Raw genomic sequence first — 24,551 nt, 5'->3', positions numbered from 1 at the left:
TTGGAGGAGCAGTCGCGCGCAGTCCTACATCACCGGACTAATTTGCCTAATCTTCTCGGAACTTTATCGCGGTCGAAACGCAGACAGCTGCAGGTCTGGGGGGGAGAAAAGTTCCTGTAAAAAAGTTCCTGGTACAAATTGTTCCGGGTAATTTTGGTGGAAACGGGGCTTTTGAGGGATGGTACTAGCCACTCGCTCTACAACATCACCAAGGCTGGCCCCCCGATGGGCCCGGCACGAAATGGCTCGTAGCTCCCAAACCGCACGCCGCAGAACCAAGTGTCTTATATCATCGGAATCCTTGGCTCGAGCCGAGCGAGACGCATGCCTCGGATTCGAAGGTTGCGCTGGCGAAATTTTCGGGTATTTGGGATTTTGTGAAAAACCTACTTTTGCACACTAGTCCTAGGTCTTTTGCCCGATCTGGCCAAAACCAGTGCAGAAAGATTCTCTGGAGTCTGACTGTCCGTCCAGATCGGAAAAAAAGTGGGAATTTCGATTCAGCTTGGCGGCGGCAGGCCGAAACCTACGGGCTGGGCGAGGCGGGGTCTGCTAGAACGGCTATAGCTCTTGGACGGAACGAGACAATTTCACCCAAGCCGGTACACCCGTGCACGGGCTCAGTCTGGGGTCAGGCGAGAAAGGACGCGGTGAATGGCCACCTAGTGGCGCTTTAAAATGAAAAAGCAACAACATGAGAGCGGCTATAGGCGAACGTATGTCGCGTGCTTTTTCACAGCACGCGCACGAGACAGTCGTACCATACGACAGAAAACCTCCATCCGAACAACTTTGCCTTTGGGACCACTGCTGTCAATCAACTCGTCCGTTGAATATCAAAGTTTGTGGGAAAAACCACATTCGGCAAACCGGTCGCAGGTTTCGACAACCTCGATGAAAACAAACGCAGTTCAGTTCTCTGAACTCTCCGGGTCACTGGCTGACACAGCAGAAAGAGACAGAAACATAACAAAACTGGTGCAACTTCACCCTTTGGGGCAGTGGGCGGCGCCACAAGCGTCAAGAACCGCACGCTTTTTCCCTCCACGCTATCTGCTTTTAACCAGTGTGTACAGGGGAGAGCGCGAACGCAGTCCCCCACTACCATAAATTATGCAGTCGAGATTCCCACATTTGGGGAATTCGCAGGGGTCAGCACAATCGGAGTGCAATGGCCGAGCCTCGCCCTGGGTGAACCACCTTCCTGATCATGGTGTCTCCCCTGCCAGGTAAGTATGAGTTGCCTGGCCTCCAGGCAGAGGCGCCCTATCCCCCTTCGCCATCCTCAAACACGGTGACCTTCCCCTCCCCCAAGAAAAGGAAGGACGGGGCACCTTCCATTGCTTGACTGCTGCGTGCGTGCGTGCGTGACCTTGATTTGAATCAGGTGTCCCTAATCCATCCAACACAAACCCCTGATTCGACTCATCAGCTCGTTGGTAAAGACTCTCAAATAAGAGGGACATCAAAAAACGTGCTGTGACGGTGATGAGTCAGCCGGCCGGCAACCGACGCTTTTGTTCTTCTTTTTTCCCTATGCTCATATGACCGCAGCTTGCTGCTTTCTCTGTGGCACGGTCATCGTTGCGTCACCTCATCGTCATTCTGTATGCGCTTCCTGCGTATTTCTGTATTCTCTGACAAAATTCCAGTGGTGTTGTTGGTTCTTCTATTAGTCACAACAATTCGCAGTCCCCAAAAAGGGGAAGCACACCGTTCCTGGAGGCACTGCAATACCAGGTCGATGCGTGGAGTGGACGGAGCAAGCCCCGGTTCCGGCTCCATGTGCCAAAAATCAATTTAATATGCAGTCCCCGGATAGGGGACGTATCAGATATTAAACTGATAAGAACAGATACTACACTTGATCTTAGCCAAAAGGCCGAGAAGCGATGACACAATGACGCAGCGGCAGGGGAGCCGGCAAAGGCGACGCCCATCTGGGAAGCGGTGAGGGGGGGAGGGTTGGCAAAGGCCTTACGTCGTAGAGACCTGAAACTTTGAGGGATGGTACTAGCCACTCGCTCTACAACATCACCAAGGCTGGCCCCCCGATGGGCCCGGCACGAAATGGCTCGTAGCTCCCAAACCGCACGCCGCAGAACCAAGTGTCTTATATCATCGGAATCCTTGGCTCGAGCCGAGCGAGACGCATGCCTCGGATTCGAAGGTTGCGCTGGCGAAATTTTCGGGTATTTGGGATTTTGTGAAAAACCTACTTTTGCACACTAGTCCTAGGTCTTTTGCCCGATCTGGCCCAAACCAGTGCAGAAAGATTCTCTGGAGTCTGACTGTCCGTCCAGATCGGAAAAAAAGTGGGAATTTCGATTCAGCTTGGCGGCGGCAGGCCGAAACCTACGGGCTGGGCGAGGCGGGGTCTGCTAGAACGGCTATAGCTCTTGGACGGAACGAGACAATTTCACCCAAGCCGGTACACCCGTGCACGGGCTCAGTCTGGGGTCAGGCGAGAAAGGACGCGGTGAATGGCCACCTAGTGGCGCTTTAAAATGAAAAAGCAACAACATGAGAGCGGCTATAGGCGAACGTATGTCGCGTGCTTTTTCACAGCACGCGCACGAGACAGTCGTACCATACGACAGAAAACCTCCATCCGAACAACTTTGCCTTTGGGACCACTGCTGTCAATCAACTCGTCCGTTGAATATCAAAGTTTGTGGGAAAAACCACATTCGGCAAACCGGTCGCAGGTTTCGACAACCTCGATGAAAACAAACGCAGTTCAGTTCTCTGAACTCTCCGGGTCACTGGCTGACACAGCAGAAAGAGACAGAAACATAACAAAACTGGTGCAACTTCACCCTTTGGGGCAGTGGGCGGCGCCACAAGCGTCAAGAACCGCACGCTTTTTCCCTCCACGCTATCTGCTTTTAACCAGTGTGTACAGGGGAGAGCGCGAACGCAGTCCCCCACTACCATAAATTATGCAGTCGAGATTCCCACATTTGGGGAATTCGCAGGGGTCAGCACAACCGGAGTGCAATGGCCGAGCCTCGCCCTGGGTGAACCACCTTCCTGATCATGGTGTCTCCCCTGCCAGGTAAGTATGAGTTGCCTGGCCTCCAGGCAGAGGCGCCCTATCCCCCTTCGCCATCCTCAAACACGGTGACCTTCCCCTCCCCCAAGAAAAGGAAGGACGGGGCACCTTCCATTGCTTGACTGCTGCGTGCGTGCGTGCGTGACCTTGATTTGAATCAGGTGTCCCTAATCCATCCAACACAAACCCCTGATTCGACTCATCAGCTCGTTGGTAAAGACTCTCAAATAAGAGGGACATCAAAAAACGTGCTGTGACGGTGATGAGTCAGCCGGCCGGCAACCGACGCTTTTGTTCTTCTTTTTTCCCTATGCTCATATGACCGCAGCTTGCTGCTTTCTCTGTGGCACGGTCATCGTTGCGTCACCTCATCGTCATTCTGTATGCGCTTCCTGCGTATTTCTGTATTCTCTGACAAAAAAAATTCCAGTGGTGTTGTTGGTTCTTCTATTAGTCACAACAATTCGCAGTCCCCAAAAAGGGGAAGCACACCGTTCCTGGAGGCACTGCAATACCAGGTCGATGCGTGGAGTGGACGGAGCAAGCCCCGGTTCCGGCTCCATGTGCCAAAAATCAATTTAATATGCAGTCCCCGGATAGGGGACGTATCAGATATTAAACTGATAAGAACAGATACTACACTTGATCTTAGCCAAAAGGCCGAGAAGCGATGACACAATGACGCAGCGGCAGGGGAGCCGGCAAAGGCGACGCCCATCTGGGAAGCGGTGAGGGGGGGAGGGTTGGCAAAGGCCTTACGTCGTAGAGACCTGAAACTTTGAGGGATGGTACTAGCCACTCGCTCTACAACATCACCAAGGCTGGCCCCCCGATGGGCCCGGCACGAAATGGCTCGTAGCTCCCAAACCGCACGCCGCAGAACCAAGTGTCTTATATCATCGGAATCCTTGGCTCGAGCCGAGCGAGACGCATGCCTCGGATTCGAAGGTTGCGCTGGCGAAATTTTCGGGTATTTGGGATTTTGTGAAAAACCTACTTTTGCACACTAGTCCTAGGTCTTTTGCCCGATCTGGCCCAAACCAGTGCAGAAAGATTCTCTGGAGTCTGACTGTCCGTCCAGATCGGAAAAAAAGTGGGAATTTCGATTCAGCTTGGCGGCGGCAGGCCGAAACCTACGGGCTGGGCGAGGCGGGGTCTGCTAGAACGGCTATAGCTCTTGGACGGAACGAGACAATTTCACCCAAGCCGGTACACCCGTGCACGGGCTCAGTCTGGGGTCAGGCGAGAAAGGACGCGGTGAATGGCCACCTAGTGGCGCTTTAAAATGAAAAAGCAACAACATGAGAGCGGCTATAGGCGAACGTATGTCGCGTGCTTTTTCACAGCACGCGCACGAGACAGTCGTACCATACGACAGAAAACCTCCATCCGAACAACTTTGCCTTTGGGACCACTGCTGTCAATCAACTCGTCCGTTGAATATCAAAGTTTGTGGGAAAAACCACATTCGGCAAACCGGTCGCAGGTTTCGACAACCTCGATGAAAACAAACGCAGTTCAGTTCTCTGAACTCTCCGGGTCACTGGCTGACACAGCAGAAAGAGACAGAAACATAACAAAACTGGTGCAACTTCACCCTTTGGGGCAGTGGGCGGCGCCACAAGCGTCAAGAACCGCACGCTTTTTCCCTCCACGCTATCTGCTTTTAACCAGTGTGTACAGGGGAGAGCGCGAACGCAGTCCCCCACTACCATAAATTATGCAGTCGAGATTCCCACATTTGGGGAATTCGCAGGGGTCAGCACAACCGGAGTGCAATGGCCGAGCCTCGCCCTGGGTGAACCACCTTCCTGATCATGGTGTCTCCCCTGCCAGGTAAGTATGAGTTGCCTGGCCTCCAGGCAGAGGCGCCCTATCCCCCTTCGCCATCCTCAAACACGGTGACCTTCCCCTCCCCCAAGAAAAGGAAGGACGGGGCACCTTCCATTGCTTGACTGCTGCGTGCGTGCGTGCGTGACCTTGATTTGAATCAGGTGTCCCTAATCCATCCAACACAAACCCCTGATTCGACTCATCAGCTCGTTGGTAAAGACTCTCAAATAAGAGGGACATCAAAAAACGTGCTGTGACGGTGATGAGTCAGCCGGCCGGCAACCGACGCTTTTGTTCTTCTTTTTTCCCTATGCTCATATGACCGCAGCTTGCTGCTTTCTCTGTGGCACGGTCATCGTTGCGTCACCTCATCGTCATTCTGTATGCGCTTCCTGCGTATTTCTGTATTCTCTGACAAAAAAAATTCCAGTGGTGTTGTTGGTTCTTCTATTAGTCACAACAATTCGCAGTCCCCAAAAAGGGGAAGCACACCGTTCCTGGAGGCACTGCAATACCAGGTCGATGCGTGGAGTGGACGGAGCAAGCCCCGGTTCCGGCTCCATGTGCCAAAAATCAATTTAATATGCAGTCCCCGGATAGGGGACGTATCAGATATTAAACTGATAAGAACAGATACTACACTTGATCTTAGCCAAAAGGCCGAGAAGCGATGACACAATGACGCAGCGGCAGGGGAGCCGGCAAAGGCGACGCCCATCTGGGAAGCGGTGAGGGGGGGAGGGTTGGCAAAGGCCTTACGTCGTAGAGACCTGAAACTTTGAGGGATGGTACTAGCCACTCGCTCTACAACATCACCAAGGCTGGCCCCCCGATGGGCCCGGCACGAAATGGCTCGTAGCTCCCAAACCGCACGCCGCAGAACCAAGTGTCTTATATCATCGGAATCCTTGGCTCGAGCCGAGCGAGACGCATGCCTCGGATTCGAAGGTTGCGCTGGCGAAATTTTCGGGTATTTGGGATTTTGTGAAAAACCTACTTTTGCACACTAGTCCTAGGTCTTTTGCCCGATCTGGCCCAAACCAGTGCAGAAAGATTCTCTGGAGTCTGACTGTCCGTCCAGATCGGAAAAAAAGTGGGAATTTCGATTCAGCTTGGCGGCGGCAGGCCGAAACCTACGGGCTGGGCGAGGCGGGGTCTGCTAGAACGGCTATAGCTCTTGGACGGAACGAGACAATTTCACCCAAGCCGGTACACCCGTGCACGGGCTCAGTCTGGGGTCAGGCGAGAAAGGACGCGGTGAATGGCCACCTAGTGGCGCTTTAAAATGAAAAAGCAACAACATGAGAGCGGCTATAGGCGAACGTATGTCGCGTGCTTTTTCACAGCACGCGCACGAGACAGTCGTACCATACGACAGAAAACCTCCATCCGAACAACTTTGCCTTTGGGACCACTGCTGTCAATCAACTCGTCCGTTGAATATCAAAGTTTGTGGGAAAAACCACATTCGGCAAACCGGTCGCAGGTTTCGACAACCTCGATGAAAACAAACGCAGTTCAGTTCTCTGAACTCTCCGGGTCACTGGCTGACACAGCAGAAAGAGACAGAAACATAACAAAACTGGTGCAACTTCACCCTTTGGGGCAGTGGGCGGCGCCACAAGCGTCAAGAACCGCACGCTTTTTCCCTCCACGCTATCTGCTTTTAACCAGTGTGTACAGGGGAGAGCGCGAACGCAGTCCCCCACTACCATAAATTATGCAGTCGAGATTCCCACATTTGGGGAATTCGCAGGGGTCAGCACAACCGGAGTGCAATGGCCGAGCCTCGCCCTGGGTGAACCACCTTCCTGATCATGGTGTCTCCCCTGCCAGGTAAGTATGAGTTGCCTGGCCTCCAGGCAGAGGCGCCCTATCCCCCTTCGCCATCCTCAAACACGGTGACCTTCCCCTCCCCCAAGAAAAGGAAGGACGGGGCACCTTCCATTGCTTGACTGCTGCGTGCGTGCGTGCGTGACCTTGATTTGAATCAGGTGTCCCTAATCCATCCAACACAAACCCCTGATTCGACTCATCAGCTCGTTGGTAAAGACTCTCAAATAAGAGGGACATCAAAAAACGTGCTGTGACGGTGATGAGTCAGCCGGCCGGCAACCGACGCTTTTGTTCTTCTTTTTTCCCTATGCTCATATGACCGCAGCTTGCTGCTTTCTCTGTGGCACGGTCATCGTTGCGTCACCTCATCGTCATTCTGTATGCGCTTCCTGCGTATTTCTGTATTCTCTGACAAAATTCCAGTGGTGTTGTTGGTTCTTCTATTAGTCACAACAATTCGCAGTCCCCAAAAAGGGGAAGCACACCGTTCCTGGAGGCACTGCAATACCAGGTCGATGCGTGGAGTGGACGGAGCAAGCCCCGGTTCCGGCTCCATGTGCCAAAAATCAATTTAATATGCAGTCCCCGGATAGGGGACGTATCAGATATTAAACTGATAAGAACAGATACTACACTTGATCTTAGCCAAAAGGCCGAGAAGCGATGACACAATGACGCAGCGGCAGGGGAGCCGGCAAAGGCGACGCCCATCTGGGAAGCGGTGAGGGGGGGAGGGTTGGCAAAGGCCTTACGTCGTAGAGACCTGAAACTTTAGCCCCGTTTCCACCACAGGAACTTTACCCAGGAACTAGGAACTTTGGGTGGTACTTCGTGTGTTTAGACCGCAGGAACCAGGGTATAAATGAAGTTCCGGGTAAATATTTCCCCCTCCAAACGGCCCTGCTCGCGAGGTAGTACTTTTTCAAAGTTCAGGAACTTTCGAGGGCGGGACTTGGGCGCTGAACATGCTGATTGGTTGAGCTCACGCAGCATAGTTCAACCGGCTTTTTTAAAAGTCTTTTGCGAGGTTCGTTCTGCGTTCAATAAATATCAGTCTTGCTCTCTGTCTGGTGGCGCGGTCGTCTCAGCCATCTCACGTTCAATGTCCGTAATAGCTGATAATAATATACATTGTCATTTTAAATCTAGCTTTACGAGCTTTCTGAATATGCTGCATGCTGCTGAATCTGCATATTAGTGCTCTTTTCTGTCGTTGTTAATTACCTCTTTAGTAAACCTATACATAACCAGCAAAAGCAGCACAGCTTGAATCTCTTCCATACTCGTTATTAATTTTTTTTCACCATGTAAACGACCTGACCGATTACTTTTAAGTGTGTGTCCTTACATGACGTGACGGCGCGCGCCGCGCTCATGTTGACAAGAGAGGAAAGTACATTTTTCTGAGGGGTAAACTTTTTATTTCGTGAGTTATGAAGATAATGTTGGAGTAATGACACAGCGTATATTGCCCCAGGCAGTTTTTACTTTAACTGCGCCTGACAGAAGATTTTTTTTTCTGAGATGATTATTACACTTTACAACAAATAGCTATAACTAATACTGTATTAGTCCTGGTGGCCGTTAAGAGTTGCTATGGCTGCAGTAAACACACTCCAGCTGCTGGAGAAAACAGCGTTGACATTTTTGATGCGGCAGACAAACTGCATGTGACAAAATGATTGCGATTGAAAGTCATCACATGTAAACACCAGATCGGTTTAGATAACGTCTCATGTAAACAGTTCACTAAATCTTTCAATCGGTACACTTAAAAATGATTACATGTCCTTCACTGATTTGGAGGAGCAGTCGCGCGCAGTCCTACATCACCGGACTAATTTGCCTAATCTTCTCGGAACTTTATCGCGGTCGAAACGCAGACAGCTGCAGGTCTGGGGGGGAGAAAAGTTCCTGTAAAAAAGTTCCTGGTACAAATTGTTCCGGGTAATTTTGGTGGAAACGGGGCTTTTGAGGGATGGTACTAGCCACTCGCTCTACAACATCACCAAGGCTGGCCCCCCGATGGGCCCGGCACGAAATGGCTCGTAGCTCCCAAACCGCACGCCGCAGAACCAAGTGTCTTATATCATCGGAATCCTTGGCTCGAGCCGAGCGAGACGCATGCCTCGGATTCGAAGGTTGCGCTGGCGAAATTTTCGGGTATTTGGGATTTTGTGAAAAACCTACTTTTGCACACTAGTCCTAGGTCTTTTGCCCGATCTGGCCAAAACCAGTGCAGAAAGATTCTCTGGAGTCTGACTGTCCGTCCAGATCGGAAAAAAAGTGGGAATTTCGATTCAGCTTGGCGGCGGCAGGCCGAAACCTACGGGCTGGGCGAGGCGGGGTCTGCTAGAACGGCTATAGCTCTTGGACGGAACGAGACAATTTCACCCAAGCCGGTACACCCGTGCACGGGCTCAGTCTGGGGTCAGGCGAGAAAGGACGCGGTGAATGGCCACCTAGTGGCGCTTTAAAATGAAAAAGCAACAACATGAGAGCGGCTATAGGCGAACGTATGTCGCGTGCTTTTTCACAGCACGCGCACGAGACAGTCGTACCATACGACAGAAAACCTCCATCCGAACAACTTTGCCTTTGGGACCACTGCTGTCAATCAACTCGTCCGTTGAATATCAAAGTTTGTGGGAAAAACCACATTCGGCAAACCGGTCGCAGGTTTCGACAACCTCGATGAAAACAAACGCAGTTCAGTTCTCTGAACTCTCCGGGTCACTGGCTGACACAGCAGAAAGAGACAGAAACATAACAAAACTGGTGCAACTTCACCCTTTGGGGCAGTGGGCGGCGCCACAAGCGTCAAGAACCGCACGCTTTTTCCCTCCACGCTATCTGCTTTTAACCAGTGTGTACAGGGGAGAGCGCGAACGCAGTCCCCCACTACCATAAATTATGCAGTCGAGATTCCCACATTTGGGGAATTCGCAGGGGTCAGCACAACCGGAGTGCAATGGCCGAGCCTCGCCCTGGGTGAACCACCTTCCTGATCATGGTGTCTCCCCTGCCAGGTAAGTATGAGTTGCCTGGCCTCCAGGCAGAGGCGCCCTATCCCCCTTCGCCATCCTCAAACACGGTGACCTTCCCCTCCCCCAAGAAAAGGAAGGACGGGGCACCTTCCATTGCTTGACTGCTGCGTGCGTGCGTGCGTGACCTTGATTTGAATCAGGTGTCCCTAATCCATCCAACACAAACCCCTGATTCGACTCATCAGCTCGTTGGTAAAGACTCTCAAATAAGAGGGACATCAAAAAACGTGCTGTGACGGTGATGAGTCAGCCGGCCGGCAACCGACGCTTTTGTTCTTCTTTTTTCCCTATGCTCATATGACCGCAGCTTGCTGCTTTCTCTGTGGCACGGTCATCGTTGCGTCACCTCATCGTCATTCTGTATGCGCTTCCTGCGTATTTCTGTATTCTCTGACAAAAAAAATTCCAGTGGTGTTGTTGGTTCTTCTATTAGTCACAACAATTCGCAGTCCCCAAAAAGGGGAAGCACACCGTTCCTGGAGGCACTGCAATACCAGGTCGATGCGTGGAGTGGACGGAGCAAGCCCCGGTTCCGGCTCCATGTGCCAAAAATCAATTTAATATGCAGTCCCCGGATAGGGGACGTATCAGATATTAAACTGATAAGAACAGATACTACACTTGATCTTAGCCAAAAGGCCGAGAAGCGATGACACAATGACGCAGCGGCAGGGGAGCCGGCAAAGGCGACGCCCATCTGGGAAGCGGTGAGGGGGGGAGGGTTGGCAAAGGCCTTACGTCGTAGAGACCTGAAACTTTGAGGGATGGTACTAGCCACTCGCTCTACAACATCACCAAGGCTGGCCCCCCGATGGGCCCGGCACGAAATGGCTCGTAGCTCCCAAACCGCACGCCGCAGAACCAAGTGTCTTATATCATCGGAATCCTTGGCTCGAGCCGAGCGAGACGCATGCCTCGGATTCGAAGGTTGCGCTGGCGAAATTTTCGGGTATTTGGGATTTTGTGAAAAACCTACTTTTGCACACTAGTCCTAGGTCTTTTGCCCGATCTGGCCCAAACCAGTGCAGAAAGATTCTCTGGAGTCTGACTGTCCGTCCAGATCGGAAAAAAAGTGGGAATTTCGATTCAGCTTGGCGGCGGCAGGCCGAAACCTACGGGCTGGGCGAGGCGGGGTCTGCTAGAACGGCTATAGCTCTTGGACGGAACGAGACAATTTCACCCAAGCCGGTACACCCGTGCACGGGCTCAGTCTGGGGTCAGGCGAGAAAGGACGCGGTGAATGGCCACCTAGTGGCGCTTTAAAATGAAAAAGCAACAACATGAGAGCGGCTATAGGCGAACGTATGTCGCGTGCTTTTTCACAGCACGCGCACGAGACAGTCGTACCATACGACAGAAAACCTCCATCCGAACAACTTTGCCTTTGGGACCACTGCTGTCAATCAACTCGTCCGTTGAATATCAAAGTTTGTGGGAAAAACCACATTCGGCAAACCGGTCGCAGGTTTCGACAACCTCGATGAAAACAAACGCAGTTCAGTTCTCTGAACTCTCCGGGTCACTGGCTGACACAGCAGAAAGAGACAGAAACATAACAAAACTGGTGCAACTTCACCCTTTGGGGCAGTGGGCGGCGCCACAAGCGTCAAGAACCGCACGCTTTTTCCCTCCACGCTATCTGCTTTTAACCAGTGTGTACAGGGGAGAGCGCGAACGCAGTCCCCCACTACCATAAATTATGCAGTCGAGATTCCCACATTTGGGGAATTCGCAGGGGTCAGCACAACCGGAGTGCAATGGCCGAGCCTCGCCCTGGGTGAACCACCTTCCTGATCATGGTGTCTCCCCTGCCAGGTAAGTATGAGTTGCCTGGCCTCCAGGCAGAGGCGCCCTATCCCCCTTCGCCATCCTCAAACACGGTGACCTTCCCCTCCCCCAAGAAAAGGAAGGACGGGGCACCTTCCATTGCTTGACTGCTGCGTGCGTGCGTGCGTGACCTTGATTTGAATCAGGTGTCCCTAATCCATCCAACACAAACCCCTGATTCGACTCATCAGCTCGTTGGTAAAGACTCTCAAATAAGAGGGACATCAAAAAACGTGCTGTGACGGTGATGAGTCAGCCGGCCGGCAACCGACGCTTTTGTTCTTCTTTTTTCCCTATGCTCATATGACCGCAGCTTGCTGCTTTCTCTGTGGCACGGTCATCGTTGCGTCACCTCATCGTCATTCTGTATGCGCTTCCTGCGTATTTCTGTATTCTCTGACAAAAAAATTCCAGTGGTGTTGTTGGTTCTTCTATTAGTCACAACAATTCGCAGTCCCCAAAAAGGGGAAGCACACCGTTCCTGGAGGCACTGCAATACCAGGTCGATGCGTGGAGTGGACGGAGCAAGCCCCGGTTCCGGCTCCATGTGCCAAAAATCAATTTAATATGCAGTCCCCGGATAGGGGACGTATCAGATATTAAACTGATAAGAACAGATACTACACTTGATCTTAGCCAAAAGGCCGAGAAGCGATGACACAATGACGCAGCGGCAGGGGAGCCGGCAAAGGCGACGCCCATCTGGGAAGCGGTGAGGGGGGGAGGGTTGGCAAAGGCCTTACGTCGTAGAGACCTGAAACTTTGAGGGATGGTACTAGCCACTCGCTCTACAACATCACCAAGGCTGGCCCCCCGATGGGCCCGGCACGAAATGACTCGTAGCTCCCAAACCGCACGCCGCAGAACCAAGTGTCTTATATCATCGGAATCCTTGGCTCGAGCCGAGCGAGACGCATGCCTCGGATTCGAAGGTTGCGCTGGCGAAATTTTCGGGTATTTGGGATTTTGTGAAAAACCTACTTTTGCACACTAGTCCTAGGTCTTTTGCCCGATCTGGCCCAAACCAGTGCAGAAAGATTCTCTGGAGTCTGACTGTCCGTCCAGATCGGAAAAAAAGTGGGAATTTCGATTCAGCTTGGCGGCGGCAGGCCGAAACCTACGGGCTGGGCGAGGCGGGGTCTGCTAGAACGGCTATAGCTCTTGGACGGAACGAGACAATTTCACCCAAGCCGGTACACCCGTGCACGGGCTCAGTCTGGGGTCAGGCGAGAAAGGACGCGGTGAATGGCCACCTAGTGGCGCTTTAAAATGAAAAAGCAACAACATGAGAGCGGCTATAGGCGAACGTATGTCGCGTGCTTTTTCACAGCACGCGCACGAGACAGTCGTACCATACGACAGAAAACCTCCATCCGAACAACTTTGCCTTTGGGACCACTGCTGTCAATCAACTCGTCCGTTGAATATCAAAGTTTGTGGGAAAAACCACATTCGGCAAACCGGTCGCAGGTTTCGACAACCTCGATGAAAACAAACGCAGTTCAGTTCTCTGAACTCTCCGGGTCACTGGCTGACACAGCAGAAAGAGACAGAAACATAACAAAACTGGTGCAACTTCACCCTTTGGGGCAGTGGGCGGCGCCACAAGCGTCAAGAACCGCACGCTTTTTCCCTCCACGCTATCTGCTTTTAACCAGTGTGTACAGGGGAGAGCGCGAACGCAGTCCCCCACTACCATAAATTATGCAGTCGAGATTCCCACATTTGGGGAATTCGCAGGGGTCAGCACAACCGGAGTGCAATGGCCGAGCCTCGCCCTGGGTGAACCACCTTCCTGATCATGGTGTCTCCCCTGCCAGGTAAGTATGAGTTGCCTGGCCTCCAGGCAGAGGCGCCCTATCCCCCTTCGCCATCCTCAAACACGGTGACCTTCCCCTCCCCCAAGAAAAGGAAGGACGGGGCACCTTCCATTGCTTGACTGCTGCGTGCGTGCGTGCGTGACCTTGATTTGAATCAGGTGTCCCTAATCCATCCAACACAAACCCCTGATTCGACTCATCAGCTCGTTGGTAAAGACTCTCAAATAAGAGGGACATCAAAAAACGTGCTGTGACGGTGATGAGTCAGCCGGCCGGCAACCGACGCTTTTGTTCTTCTTTTTTCCCTATGCTCATATGACCGCAGCTTGCTGCTTTCTCTGTGGCACGGTCATCGTTGCGTCACCTCATCGTCATTCTGTATGCGCTTCCTGCGTATTTCTGTATTCTCTGACAAAATTCCAGTGGTGTTGTTGGTTCTTCTATTAGTCACAACAATTCGCAGTCCCCAAAAAGGGGAAGCACACCGTTCCTGGAGGCACTGCAATACCAGGTCGATGCGTGGAGTGGACGGAGCAAGCCCCGGTTCCGGCTCCATGTGCCAAAAATCAATTTAATATGCAGTCCCCGGATAGGGGACGTATCAGATATTAAACTGATAAGAACAGATACTACACTTGATCTTAGCCAAAAGGCCGAGAAGCGATGACACAATGACGCAGCGGCAGGGGAGCCGGCAAAGGCGACGCCCATCTGGGAAGCGGTGAGGGGGGGAGGGTTGGCAAAGGCCTTACGTCGTAGAGACCTGAAACTTTGAGGGATGGTACTAGCCACTCGCTCTACAACATCACCAAGGCTGGCCCCCCGATGGGCCCGGCACGAAATGACTCGTAGCTCCCAAACCGCACGCCGCAGAACCAAGTGTCTTATATCATCGGAATCCTTGGCTCGAGCCGAGCGAGACGCATGCCTCGGATTCGAAGGTTGCGCTGGCGAAATTTTCGGGTATTTGGGATTTTGTGAAAAACCTACTTTTGCACACTAGTCCTAGGTCTTTTGCCCGATCTGGCCCAAACCAGTGCAGAAAGATTCTCTGGAGTCTGACTGTCCGTCCAGATCGGAAAAAAAGTGGGAATTTCGATTCAGCTTGGCGGCGGCAGGCCGAAACCTACGGGCTGGGCGAGGCGGGGTCTGCTAGAACGGCTATAGCTCTTGGACGGAACGAGACAATTTCACCCAAGCCGGTACACCCGTGCACGGGCTCAGTCTGGGGTCAGGCGAGAAAGGACGCGGTGAATGGCCACCTAGTGGCGCTTTAAAATGAAAAAGCAACAACATGAGAGCGGCTATAGGCGAACGTATGTCGCGTGCTTTTTCACAGCACGCGCACGAGACAGTCGTACCATACGACAGAAAACCTCCATCCGAACAACTTTGCCTTTGGGACCACTGCTGTCAATCAACTCGTCCGTTGAATATCAAAGTTTGTGGGAAAAACCACATTCGGCAAACCGGTCGCAGGTTTCGACAACCTCGATGAAAACAAACGCAGTTCAGTTCTCTGAACTCTCCGGGTCACTGGCTGACACAGCAGAAAGAGACAGAAACATAACAAAACTGGTGCAACTTCACCCTTTGGGGCAGTGGGCGGCGCCACAAGCGTCAAGAACCGCACGCTTTTTCCCTCCACGCTATCTGCTTTTAACCAGTGTGTACAGGGGAGAGCGCGAACGCAGTCCCCCACTACCATAAATTATGCAGTCGAGATTCCCACATTTGGGGAATTCGCAGGGGTCAGCACAACCGGAGTGCAATGGCCGAGCCTCGCCCTGGGTGAACCACCTTCCTGATCATGGTGTCTCCCCTGCCAGGTAAGTATGAGTTGCCTGGCCTCCAGGCAGAGGCGCCCTATCCCCCTTCGCCATCCTCAAACACGGTGACCTTCCCCTCCCCCAAGAAAAGGAAGGACGGGGCACCTTCCATTGCTTGACTGCTGCGTGCGTGCGTGCGTGACCTTGATTTGAATCAGGTGTCCCTAATCCATCCAACACAAACCCCTGATTCGACTCATCAGCTCGTTGGTAAAGACTCTCAAATAAGAGGGACATCAAAAAACGTGCTGTGACGGTGATGAGTCAGCCGGCCGGCAACCGACGCTTTTGTTCTTCTTTTTTCCCTATGCTCATATGACCGCAGCTTGCTGCTTTCTCTGTGGCACGGTCATCGTTGCGTCACCTCATCGTCATTCTGTATGCGCTTCCTGCGTATTTCTGTATTCTCTGACAAAAAAAATTCCAGTGGTGTTGTTGGTTCTTCTATTAGTCACAACAATTCGCAGTCCCCAAAAAGGGGAAGCACACCGTTCCTGGAGGCACTGCAATACCAGGTCGATGCGTGGAGTGGACGGAGCAAGCCCCGGTTCCGGCTCCATGTGCCAAAAATCAATTTAATATGCAGTCCCCGGATAGGGGACGTATCAGATATTAAACTGATAAGAACAGATACTACACTTGATCTTAGCCAAAAGGCCGAGAAGCGATGACACAATGACGCAGCGGCAGGGGAGCCGGCAAAGGCGACGCCCATCTGGGAAGCGGTGAGGGGGGGAGGGTTGGCAAAGGCCTTACGTCGTAGAGACCTGAAACTTTGAGGGATGGTACTAGCCACTCGCTCTACAACATCACCAAGGCTGGCCCCCCGATGGGCCCGGCACGAAATGACTCGTAGCTCCCAAACCGCACGCCGCAGAACCAAGTGTCTTATATCATCGGAATCCTTGGCTCGAGCCGAGCGAGACGCATGCCTCGGATTCGAAGGTTGCGCTGGCGAAATTTTCGGGTATTTGGGATTTTGTGAAAAACCTACTTTTGCACACTAGTCCTAGGTCTTTTGCCCGATCTGGCCCAAACCAGTGCAGAAAGATTCTCTGGAGTCTGACTGTCCGTCCAGATCGGAAAAAAAGTGGGAATTTCGATTCAGCTTGGCGGCGGCAGGCCGAAACCTACGGGCTGGGCGAGGCGGGGTCTGCTAGAACGGCTATAGCTCTTGGACGGAACGAGACAATTTCACCCAAGCCGGTACACCCGTGCACGGGCTCAGTCTGGGGTCAGGCGAGAAAGGACGCGGTGAATGGCCACCTAGTGGCGCTTTAAAATGAAAAAGCAACAACATGAGAGCGGCTATAGGCGAACGTATGTCGCGTGCTTTTTCACAGCACGCGCACGAGACAGTCGTACCATACGACAGAAAACCTCCATCCGAACAACTTTGCCTTTGGGACCACTGCTGTCAATCAACTCGTCCGTTGAATATCAAAGTTTGTGGGAAAAACCACATTCGGCAAACCGGTCGCAGGTTTCGACAACCTCGATGAAAACAAACGCAGTTCAGTTCTCTGAACTCTCCGGGTCACTGGCTGACACAGCAGAAAGAGACAGAAACATAACAAAACTGGTGCAACTTCACCCTTTGGGGCAGTGGGCGGCGCCACAAGCGTCAAGAACCGCACGCTTTTTCCCTCCACGCTATCTGCTTTTAACCAGTGTGTACAGGGGAGAGCGCGAACGCAGTCCCCCACTACCATAAATTATGCAGTCGAGATTCCCACATTTGGGGAATTCGCAGGGGTCAGCACAACCGGAGTGCAATGGCCGAGCCTCGCCCTGGGTGAACCACCTTCCTGATCATGGTGTCTCCCCTGCCAGGTAAGTATGAGTTGCCTGGCCTCCAGGCAGAGGCGCCCTATCCCCCTTCGCCATCCTCAAACACGGTGACCTTCCCCTCCCCCAAGAAAAGGAAGGACGGGGCACCTTCCATTGCTTGACTGCTGCGTGCGTGCGTGCGTGACCTTGATTTGAATCAGGTGTCCCTAATCCATCCAACACAAACCCCTGATTCGACTCATCAGCTCGTTGGTAAAGACTCTCAAATAAGAGGGACATCAAAAAACGTGCTGTGACGGTGATGAGTCAGCCGGCCGGCAACCGACGCTTTTGTTCTTCTTTTTTCCCTATGCTCATATGACCGCAGCTTGCTGCTTTCTCTGTGGCACGGTCATCGTTGCGTCACCTCATCGTCATTCTGTATGCGCTTCCTGCGTATTTCTGTATTCTCTGACAAAATTCCAGTGGTGTTGTTGGTTCTTCTATTAGTCACAACAATTCGCAGTCCCCAAAAAGGGGAAGCACACCGTTCCTGGAGGCACTGCAATACCAGGTCGATGCGTGGAGTGGACGGAGCAAGCCCCGGTTCCGGCTCCATGTGCCAAAAATCAATTTAATATGCAGTCCCCGGATAGGGGACGTATCAGATATTAAACTGATAAGAACAGATACTACACTTGATCTTAGCCAAAAGGCCGAGAAGCGATGACACAATGACGCAGCGGCAGGGGAGCCGGCAAAGGCGACGCCCATCTGGGAAGCGGTGAGGGGGGGAGGGTTGGCAAAGGCCTTACGTCGTAGAGACCTGAAACTTTGAGGGATGGTACTAGCCACTCGCTCTACAACATCACCAAGGCTGGCCCCCCGATGGGCCCGGCACGAAATGGCTCGTAGCTCCCAAACCGCACGCCGCAGAACCAAGTGTCTTATATCATCGGAATCCTTGGCTCGAGCCGAGCGAGACGCATGCCTCGGATTCGAAGGTTGCGCTGGCGAAATTTTCGGGTATTTGGGATTTTGTGAAAAACCTACTTTTGCACACTAGTCCTAGGTCTTTTGCCCGATCTGGCCCAAACCAGTGCAGAAAGATTCTCTGGAGTCTGACTGTCCGTCCAGATCGGAAAAAAAGTGGGAATTTCGATTCAGCTTGGCGGCGGCAGGCCGAAACCTACGGGCTGGGCGAGGCGGGGTCTGCTAGAACGGCTATAGCTCTTGGACGGAACGAGACAATTTCACCCAAGCCGGTACACCCGTGCACGGGCTCAGTCTGGGGTCAGGCGAGAAAGGACGCGGTGAATGGCCACCTAGTGGCGCTTTAAAATGAAAAAGCAACAACATGAGAGCGGCTATAGGCGAACGTATGTCGCGTGCTTTTTCACAGCACGCGCACGAGACAGTCGTACCATACGACAGAAAACCTCCATCCGAACAACTTTGCCTTTGGGACCACTGCTGTCAATCAACTCGTCCGTTGAATATCAAAGTTTGTGGGAAAAACCACATTCGGCAAACCGGTCGCAGGTTTCGACAACCTCGATGAAAACAAACGCAGTTCAGTTCTCTGAACTCTCCGGGTCACTGGCTGACACAGCAGAAAGAGACAGAAACATAACAAAACTGGTGCAACTTCACCCTTTGGGGCAGTGGGCGGCGCCACAAGCGTCAAGAACCGCACGCTTTTTCCCTCCACGCTATCTGCTTTTAACCAGTGTGTACAGGGGAGAGCGCGAACGCAGTCCCCCACTACCATAAATTATGCAGTCGAGATTCCCACATTTGGGGAATTCGCAGGGGTCAGCACAACCGGAGTGCAATGGCCGAGCCTCGCCCTGGGTGAACCACCTTCCTGATCATGGTGTCTCCCCTGCCAGGTAAGTATGAGTTGCCTGGCCTCCAGGCAGAGGCGCCCTATCCCCCTTCGCCATCCTCAAACACGGTGACCTTCCCCTCCCCCAAGAAAAGGAAGGACGGGGCACCTTCCATTGCTTGACTGCTGCGTGCGTGCGTGCGTGACCTTGATTTGAATCAGGTGTCCCTAATCCATCCAACACAAACCCCTGATTCGACTCATCAGCTCGTTGGTAAAGACTCTCAAATAAGAGGGACATCAAAAAACGTGCTGTGACGGTGATGAGTCAGCCGGCCGGCAACCGACGCTTTTGTTCTTCTTTTTTCCCTATGCTCATATGACCGCAGCTTGCTGCTTTCTCTGTGGCACGGTCATCGTTGCGTCACCTCATCGTCATTCTGTATGCGCTTCCTGCGTATTTCTGTATTCTCTGACAAAATTCCAGTGGTGTTGTTGGTTCTTCTATTAGTCACAACAATTCGCAGTCCCCAAAAAGGGGAAGCACACCGTTCCTGGAGGCACTGCAATACCAGGTCGATGCGTGGAGTGGACGGAGCAAGCCCCGGTTCCGGCTCCATGTGCCAAAAATCAATTTAATATGCAGTCCCCGGATAGGGGACGTATCAGATATTAAACTGATAAGAACAGATACTACACTTGATCTTAGCCAAAAGGCCGAGAAGCGATGACACAATGACGCAGCGGCAGGGGAGCCGGCAAAGGCGACGCCCATCTGGGAAGCGGTGAGGGGGGGAGGGTTGGCAAAGGCCTTACGTCGTAGAGACCTGAAACTTTGAGGGATGGTACTAGCCACTCGCTCTACAACATCACCAAGGCTGGCCCCCCGATGGGCCCGGCACGAAATGACTCGTAGCTCCCAAACCGCACGCCGCAGAACCAAGTGTCTTATATCATCGGAATCCTTGGCTCGAGCCGAGCGAGACGCATGCCTCGGATTCGAAGGTTGCGCTGGCGAAATTTTCGGGTATTTGGGATTTTGTGAAAAACCTACTTTTGCACACTAGTCCTAGGTCTTTTGCCCGATCTGGCCCAAACCAGTGCAGAAAGATTCTCTGGAGTCTGACTGTCCGTCCAGATCGGAAAAAAAGTGGGAATTTCGATTCAGCTTGGCGGCGGCAGGCCGAAACCTACGGGCTGGGCGAGGCGGGGTCTGCTAGAACGGCTATAGCTCTTGGACGGAACGAGACAATTTCACCCAAGCCGGTACACCCGTGCACGGGCTCAGTCTGGGGTCAGGCGAGAAAGGACGCGGTGAATGGCCACCTAGTGGCGCTTTAAAATGAAAAAGCAACAACATGAGAGCGGCTATAGGCGAACGTATGTCGCGTGCTTTTTCACAGCACGCGCACGAGACAGTCGTACCATACGACAGAAAACCTCCATCCGAACAACTTTGCCTTTGGGACCACTGCTGTCAATCAACTCGTCCGTTGAATATCAAAGTTTGTGGGAAAAACCACATTCGGCAAACCGGTCGCAGGTTTCGACAACCTCGATGAAAACAAACGCAGTTCAGTTCTCTGAACTCTCCGGGTCACTGGCTGACACAGCAGAAAGAGACAGAAACATAACAAAACTGGTGCAACTTCACCCTTTGGGGCAGTGGGCGGCGCCACAAGCGTCAAGAACCGCACGCTTTTTCCCTCCACGCTATCTGCTTTTAACCAGTGTGTACAGGGGAGAGCGCGAACGCAGTCCCCCACTACCATAAATTATGCAGTCGAGATTCCCACATTTGGGGAATTCGCAGGGGTCAGCACAACCGGAGTGCAATGGCCGAGCCTCGCCCTGGGTGAACCACCTTCCTGATCATGGTGTCTCCCCTGCCAGGTAAGTATGAGTTGCCTGGCCTCCAGGCAGAGGCGCCCTATCCCCCTTCGCCATCCTCAAACACGGTGACCTTCCCCTCCCCCAAGAAAAGGAAGGACGGGGCACCTTCCATTGCTTGACTGCTGCGTGCGTGCGTGCGTGACCTTGATTTGAATCAGGTGTCCCTAATCCATCCAACACAAACCCCTGATTCGACTCATCAGCTCGTTGGTAAAGACTCTCAAATAAGAGGGACATCAAAAAACGTGCTGTGACGGTGATGAGTCAGCCGGCCGGCAACCGACGCTTTTGTTCTTCTTTTTTCCCTATGCTCATATGACCGCAGCTTGCTGCTTTCTCTGTGGCACGGTCATCGTTGCGTCACCTCATCGTCATTCTGTATGCGCTTCCTGCGTATTTCTGTATTCTCTGACAAAATTCCAGTGGTGTTGTTGGTTCTTCTATTAGTCACAACAATTCGCAGTCCCCAAAAAGGGGAAGCACACCGTTCCTGGAGGCACTGCAATACCAGGTCGATGCGTGGAGTGGACGGAGCAAGCCCCGGTTCCGGCTCCATGTGCCAAAAATCAATTTAATATGCAGTCCCCGGATAGGGGACGTATCAGATATTAAACTGATAAGAACAGATACTACACTTGATCTTAGCCAAAAGGCCGAGAAGCGATGACACAATGACGCAGCGGCAGGGGAGCCGGCAAAGGCGACGCCCATCTGGGAAGCGGTGAGGGGGGGAGGGTTGGCAAAGGCCTTACGTCGTAGAGACCTGAAACTTTGAGGGATGGTACTAGCCACTCGCTCTACAACATCACCAAGGCTGGCCCCCCGATGGGCCCGGCACGAAATGGCTCGTAGCTCCCAAACCGCACGCCGCAGAACCAAGTGTCTTATATCATCGGAATCCTTGGCTCGAGCCGAGCGAGACGCATGCCTCGGATTCGAAGGTTGCGCTGGCGAAATTTTCGGGTATTTGGGATTTTGTGAAAAACCTACTTTTGCACACTAGTCCTAGGTCTTTTGCCCGATCTGGCCCAAACCAGTGCAGAAAGATTCTCTGGAGTCTGACTGTCCGTCCAGATCGGAAAAAAAGTGGGAATTTCGATTCAGCTTGGCGGCGGCAGGCCGAAACCTACGGGCTGGGCGAGGCGGGGTCTGCTAGAACGGCTATAGCTCTTGGACGGAACGAGACAATTTCACCCAAGCCGGTACACCCGTGCACGGGCTCAGTCTGGGGTCAGGCGAGAAAGGACGCGGTGAATGGCCACCTAGTGGCGCTTTAAAATGAAAAAGCAACAACATGAGAGCGGCTATAGGCGAACGTATGTCGCGTGCTTTTTCACAGCACGCGCACGAGACAGTCGTACCATACGACAGAAAACCTCCATCCGAACAACTTTGCCTTTGGGACCACTGCTGTCAATCAACTCGTCCGTTGAATATCAAAGTTTGTGGGAAAAACCACATTCGGCAAACCGGTCGCAGGTTTCGACAACCTCGATGAAAACAAACGCAGTTCAGTTCTCTGAACTCTCCGGGTCACTGGCTGACACAGCAGAAAGAGACAGAAACATAACAAAACTGGTGCAACTTCACCCTTTGGGGCAGTGGGCGGCGCCACAAGCGTCAAGAACCGCACGCTTTTTCCCTCCACGCTATCTGCTTTTAACCAGTGTGTACAGGGGAGAGCGCGAACGCAGTCCCCCACTACCATAAATTATGCAGTCGAGATTCCCACATTTGGGGAATTCGCAGGGGTCAGCACAACCGGAGTGCAATGGCCGAGCCTCGCCCTGGGTGAACCACCTTCCTGATCATGGTGTCTCCCCTGCCAGGTAAGTATGAGTTGCCTGGCCTCCAGGCAGAGGCGCCCTATCCCCCTTCGCCATCCTCAAACACGGTGACCTTCCCCTCCCCCAAGAAAAGGAAGGACGGGGCACCTTCCATTGCTTGACTGCTGCGTGCGTGCGTGCGTGACCTTGATTTGAATCAGGTGTCCCTAATCCATCCAACACAAACCCCTGATTCGACTCATCAGCTCGTTGGTAAAGACTCTCAAATAAGAGGGACATCAAAAAACGTGCTGTGACGGTGATGAGTCAGCCGGCCGGCAACCGACGCTTTTGTTCTTCTTTTTTCCCTATGCTCATATGACCGCAGCTTGCTGCTTTCTCTGTGGCACGGTCATCGTTGCGTCACCTCATCGTCATTCTGTATGCGCTTCCTGCGTATTTCTGTATTCTCTGACAAAATTCCAGTGGTGTTGTTGGTTCTTCTATTAGTCACAACAATTCGCAGTCCCCAAAAAGGGGAAGCACACCGTTCCTGGAGGCACTGCAATACCAGGTCGATGCGTGGAGTGGACGGAGCAAGCCCCGGTTCCGGCTCCATGTGCCAAAAATCAATTTAATATGCAGTCCCCGGATAGGGGACGTATCAGATATTAAACTGATAAGAACAGATACTACACTTGATCTTAGCCAAAAGGCCGAGAAGCGATGACACAATGACGCAGCGGCAGGGGAGCCGGCAAAGGCGACGCCCATCTGGGAAGCGGTGAGGGGGGGAGGGTTGGCAAAGGCCTTACGTCGTAGAGACCTGAAACTTTGAGGGATGGTACTAGCCACTCGCTCTACAACATCACCAAGGCTGGCCCCCCGATGGGCCCGGCACGAAATGGCTCGTAGCTCCCAAACCGCACGCCGCAGAACCAAGTGTCTTATATCATCGGAATCCTTGGCTCGAGCCGAGCGAGACGCATGCCTCGGATTCGAAGGTTGCGCTGGCGAAATTTTCGGGTATTTGGGATTTTGTGAAAAACCTACTTTTGCACACTAGTCCTAGGTCTTTTGCCCGATCTGGCCCAAACCAGTGCAGAAAGATTCTCTGGAGTCTGACTGTCCGTCCAGATCGGAAAAAAAGTGGGAATTTCGATTCAGCTTGGCGGCGGCAGGCCGAAACCTACGGGCTGGGCGAGGCGGGGTCTGCTAGAACGGCTATAGCTCTTGGACGGAACGAGACAATTTCACCCAAGCCGGTACACCCGTGCACGGGCTCAGTCTGGGGTCAGGCGAGAAAGGACGCGGTGAATGGCCACCTAGTGGCGCTTTAAAATGAAAAAGCAACAACATGAGAGCGGCTATAGGCGAACGTATGTCGCGTGCTTTTTCACAGCACGCGCACGAGACAGTCGTACCATACGACAGAAAACCTCCATCCGAACAACTTTGCCTTTGGGACCACTGCTGTCAATCAACTCGTCCGTTGAATATCAAAGTTTGTGGGAAAAACCACATTCGGCAAACCGGTCGCAGGTTTCGACAACCTCGATGAAAACAAACGCAGTTCAGTTCTCTGAACTCTCCGGGTCACTGGCTGACACAGCAGAAAGAGACAGAAACATAACAAAACTGGTGCAACTTCACCCTTTGGGGCAGTGGGCGGCGCCACAAGCGTCAAGAACCGCACGCTTTTTCCCTCCACGCTATCTGCTTTTAACCAGTGTGTACAGGGGAGAGCGCGAACGCAGTCCCCCACTACCATAAATTACGCAGTCGAGATTCCCACATTTGGGGAATTCGCAGGGGTCAGCACAACCGGAGTGCAATGGCCGAGCCTCGCCCTGGGTGAACCACCTTCCTGATCATGGTGTCTCCCCTGCCAGGTAAGTATGAGTTGCCTGGCCTCCAGGCAGAGGCGCCCTATCCCCCTTCGCCATCCTCAAACACGGTGACCTTCCCCTCCCCCAAGAAAAGGAAGGACGGGGCACCTTCCATTGCTTGACTGCTGCGTGCGTGCGTGCGTGACCTTGATTTGAAT

The 24,551-nt window shown here is 52.8% G+C and overlaps 25 non-coding genes across 25 annotated transcripts; all 25 read right to left on the bottom strand.

The window, feature by feature from the left end:
- Positions 1-1,073: 1,073 nt before the first annotated feature.
- Positions 1,074-1,237, bottom strand: LOC137079740 (U1 spliceosomal RNA). The gene has a single exon (XR_010905682.1). It is a non-coding gene; the product is annotated as a U1 spliceosomal RNA (small nuclear RNA).
- Positions 1,238-1,703: 466 nt separating this feature from the next.
- On the bottom strand, positions 1,704-1,894 carry LOC137079883 (U2 spliceosomal RNA). The gene has a single exon (XR_010905814.1). It is a non-coding gene; the product is annotated as a U2 spliceosomal RNA (small nuclear RNA).
- Positions 1,895-2,902: 1,008 nt separating this feature from the next.
- LOC137080387 (U1 spliceosomal RNA) lies at positions 2,903-3,066 on the bottom strand. Its single transcript, XR_010906239.1, has one exon. It is a non-coding gene; the product is annotated as a U1 spliceosomal RNA (small nuclear RNA).
- A 470-nt stretch (positions 3,067-3,536) lies between these two features.
- On the bottom strand, positions 3,537-3,727 carry LOC137079882 (U2 spliceosomal RNA). Its single transcript, XR_010905813.1, has one exon. It is a non-coding gene; the product is annotated as a U2 spliceosomal RNA (small nuclear RNA).
- A 1,008-nt stretch (positions 3,728-4,735) lies between these two features.
- On the bottom strand, positions 4,736-4,899 carry LOC137080386 (U1 spliceosomal RNA). Its single transcript, XR_010906238.1, has one exon. It is a non-coding gene; the product is annotated as a U1 spliceosomal RNA (small nuclear RNA).
- A 470-nt stretch (positions 4,900-5,369) lies between these two features.
- LOC137079881 (U2 spliceosomal RNA) lies at positions 5,370-5,560 on the bottom strand. Its single transcript, XR_010905812.1, has one exon. It is a non-coding gene; the product is annotated as a U2 spliceosomal RNA (small nuclear RNA).
- Positions 5,561-6,568: 1,008 nt separating this feature from the next.
- Positions 6,569-6,732, bottom strand: LOC137080385 (U1 spliceosomal RNA). The gene has a single exon (XR_010906237.1). It is a non-coding gene; the product is annotated as a U1 spliceosomal RNA (small nuclear RNA).
- A 466-nt stretch (positions 6,733-7,198) lies between these two features.
- Positions 7,199-7,389, bottom strand: LOC137079879 (U2 spliceosomal RNA). Its single transcript, XR_010905810.1, has one exon. It is a non-coding gene; the product is annotated as a U2 spliceosomal RNA (small nuclear RNA).
- Positions 7,390-9,597: 2,208 nt separating this feature from the next.
- Positions 9,598-9,761, bottom strand: LOC137080383 (U1 spliceosomal RNA). The gene has a single exon (XR_010906235.1). It is a non-coding gene; the product is annotated as a U1 spliceosomal RNA (small nuclear RNA).
- Positions 9,762-10,231: 470 nt separating this feature from the next.
- On the bottom strand, positions 10,232-10,422 carry LOC137079878 (U2 spliceosomal RNA). The gene has a single exon (XR_010905809.1). It is a non-coding gene; the product is annotated as a U2 spliceosomal RNA (small nuclear RNA).
- Positions 10,423-11,430: 1,008 nt separating this feature from the next.
- LOC137080382 (U1 spliceosomal RNA) lies at positions 11,431-11,594 on the bottom strand. Its single transcript, XR_010906234.1, has one exon. It is a non-coding gene; the product is annotated as a U1 spliceosomal RNA (small nuclear RNA).
- A 469-nt stretch (positions 11,595-12,063) lies between these two features.
- On the bottom strand, positions 12,064-12,254 carry LOC137079877 (U2 spliceosomal RNA). Its single transcript, XR_010905808.1, has one exon. It is a non-coding gene; the product is annotated as a U2 spliceosomal RNA (small nuclear RNA).
- Positions 12,255-13,262: 1,008 nt separating this feature from the next.
- On the bottom strand, positions 13,263-13,426 carry LOC137080381 (U1 spliceosomal RNA). Its single transcript, XR_010906233.1, has one exon. It is a non-coding gene; the product is annotated as a U1 spliceosomal RNA (small nuclear RNA).
- A 466-nt stretch (positions 13,427-13,892) lies between these two features.
- LOC137079876 (U2 spliceosomal RNA) lies at positions 13,893-14,083 on the bottom strand. The gene has a single exon (XR_010905807.1). It is a non-coding gene; the product is annotated as a U2 spliceosomal RNA (small nuclear RNA).
- Positions 14,084-15,091: 1,008 nt separating this feature from the next.
- LOC137080380 (U1 spliceosomal RNA) lies at positions 15,092-15,255 on the bottom strand. Its single transcript, XR_010906232.1, has one exon. It is a non-coding gene; the product is annotated as a U1 spliceosomal RNA (small nuclear RNA).
- A 470-nt stretch (positions 15,256-15,725) lies between these two features.
- On the bottom strand, positions 15,726-15,916 carry LOC137079875 (U2 spliceosomal RNA). The gene has a single exon (XR_010905806.1). It is a non-coding gene; the product is annotated as a U2 spliceosomal RNA (small nuclear RNA).
- Positions 15,917-16,924: 1,008 nt separating this feature from the next.
- LOC137080379 (U1 spliceosomal RNA) lies at positions 16,925-17,088 on the bottom strand. Its single transcript, XR_010906231.1, has one exon. It is a non-coding gene; the product is annotated as a U1 spliceosomal RNA (small nuclear RNA).
- Positions 17,089-17,554: 466 nt separating this feature from the next.
- Positions 17,555-17,745, bottom strand: LOC137079873 (U2 spliceosomal RNA). The gene has a single exon (XR_010905804.1). It is a non-coding gene; the product is annotated as a U2 spliceosomal RNA (small nuclear RNA).
- Positions 17,746-18,753: 1,008 nt separating this feature from the next.
- Positions 18,754-18,917, bottom strand: LOC137080378 (U1 spliceosomal RNA). The gene has a single exon (XR_010906230.1). It is a non-coding gene; the product is annotated as a U1 spliceosomal RNA (small nuclear RNA).
- A 466-nt stretch (positions 18,918-19,383) lies between these two features.
- Positions 19,384-19,574, bottom strand: LOC137079872 (U2 spliceosomal RNA). Its single transcript, XR_010905803.1, has one exon. It is a non-coding gene; the product is annotated as a U2 spliceosomal RNA (small nuclear RNA).
- A 1,008-nt stretch (positions 19,575-20,582) lies between these two features.
- LOC137080377 (U1 spliceosomal RNA) lies at positions 20,583-20,746 on the bottom strand. Its single transcript, XR_010906229.1, has one exon. It is a non-coding gene; the product is annotated as a U1 spliceosomal RNA (small nuclear RNA).
- A 466-nt stretch (positions 20,747-21,212) lies between these two features.
- On the bottom strand, positions 21,213-21,403 carry LOC137079871 (U2 spliceosomal RNA). The gene has a single exon (XR_010905802.1). It is a non-coding gene; the product is annotated as a U2 spliceosomal RNA (small nuclear RNA).
- A 1,008-nt stretch (positions 21,404-22,411) lies between these two features.
- On the bottom strand, positions 22,412-22,575 carry LOC137080376 (U1 spliceosomal RNA). Its single transcript, XR_010906228.1, has one exon. It is a non-coding gene; the product is annotated as a U1 spliceosomal RNA (small nuclear RNA).
- Positions 22,576-23,041: 466 nt separating this feature from the next.
- LOC137079870 (U2 spliceosomal RNA) lies at positions 23,042-23,232 on the bottom strand. Its single transcript, XR_010905801.1, has one exon. It is a non-coding gene; the product is annotated as a U2 spliceosomal RNA (small nuclear RNA).
- Positions 23,233-24,240: 1,008 nt separating this feature from the next.
- On the bottom strand, positions 24,241-24,404 carry LOC137079704 (U1 spliceosomal RNA). Its single transcript, XR_010905648.1, has one exon. It is a non-coding gene; the product is annotated as a U1 spliceosomal RNA (small nuclear RNA).
- Positions 24,405-24,551: the final 147 nt, after the last annotated feature.

This window comes from Pseudorasbora parva, chromosome 6 (genome assembly GCF_024679245.1).
Source record: "Pseudorasbora parva isolate DD20220531a chromosome 6, ASM2467924v1, whole genome shotgun sequence".
Taxonomy (NCBI): domain Eukaryota; kingdom Metazoa; phylum Chordata; class Actinopteri; order Cypriniformes; family Gobionidae; genus Pseudorasbora; species Pseudorasbora parva.
The sequence above is the reverse complement of the archived record's forward strand: the minus strand, read 5'-3'. Positions and strand labels throughout refer to the sequence as shown.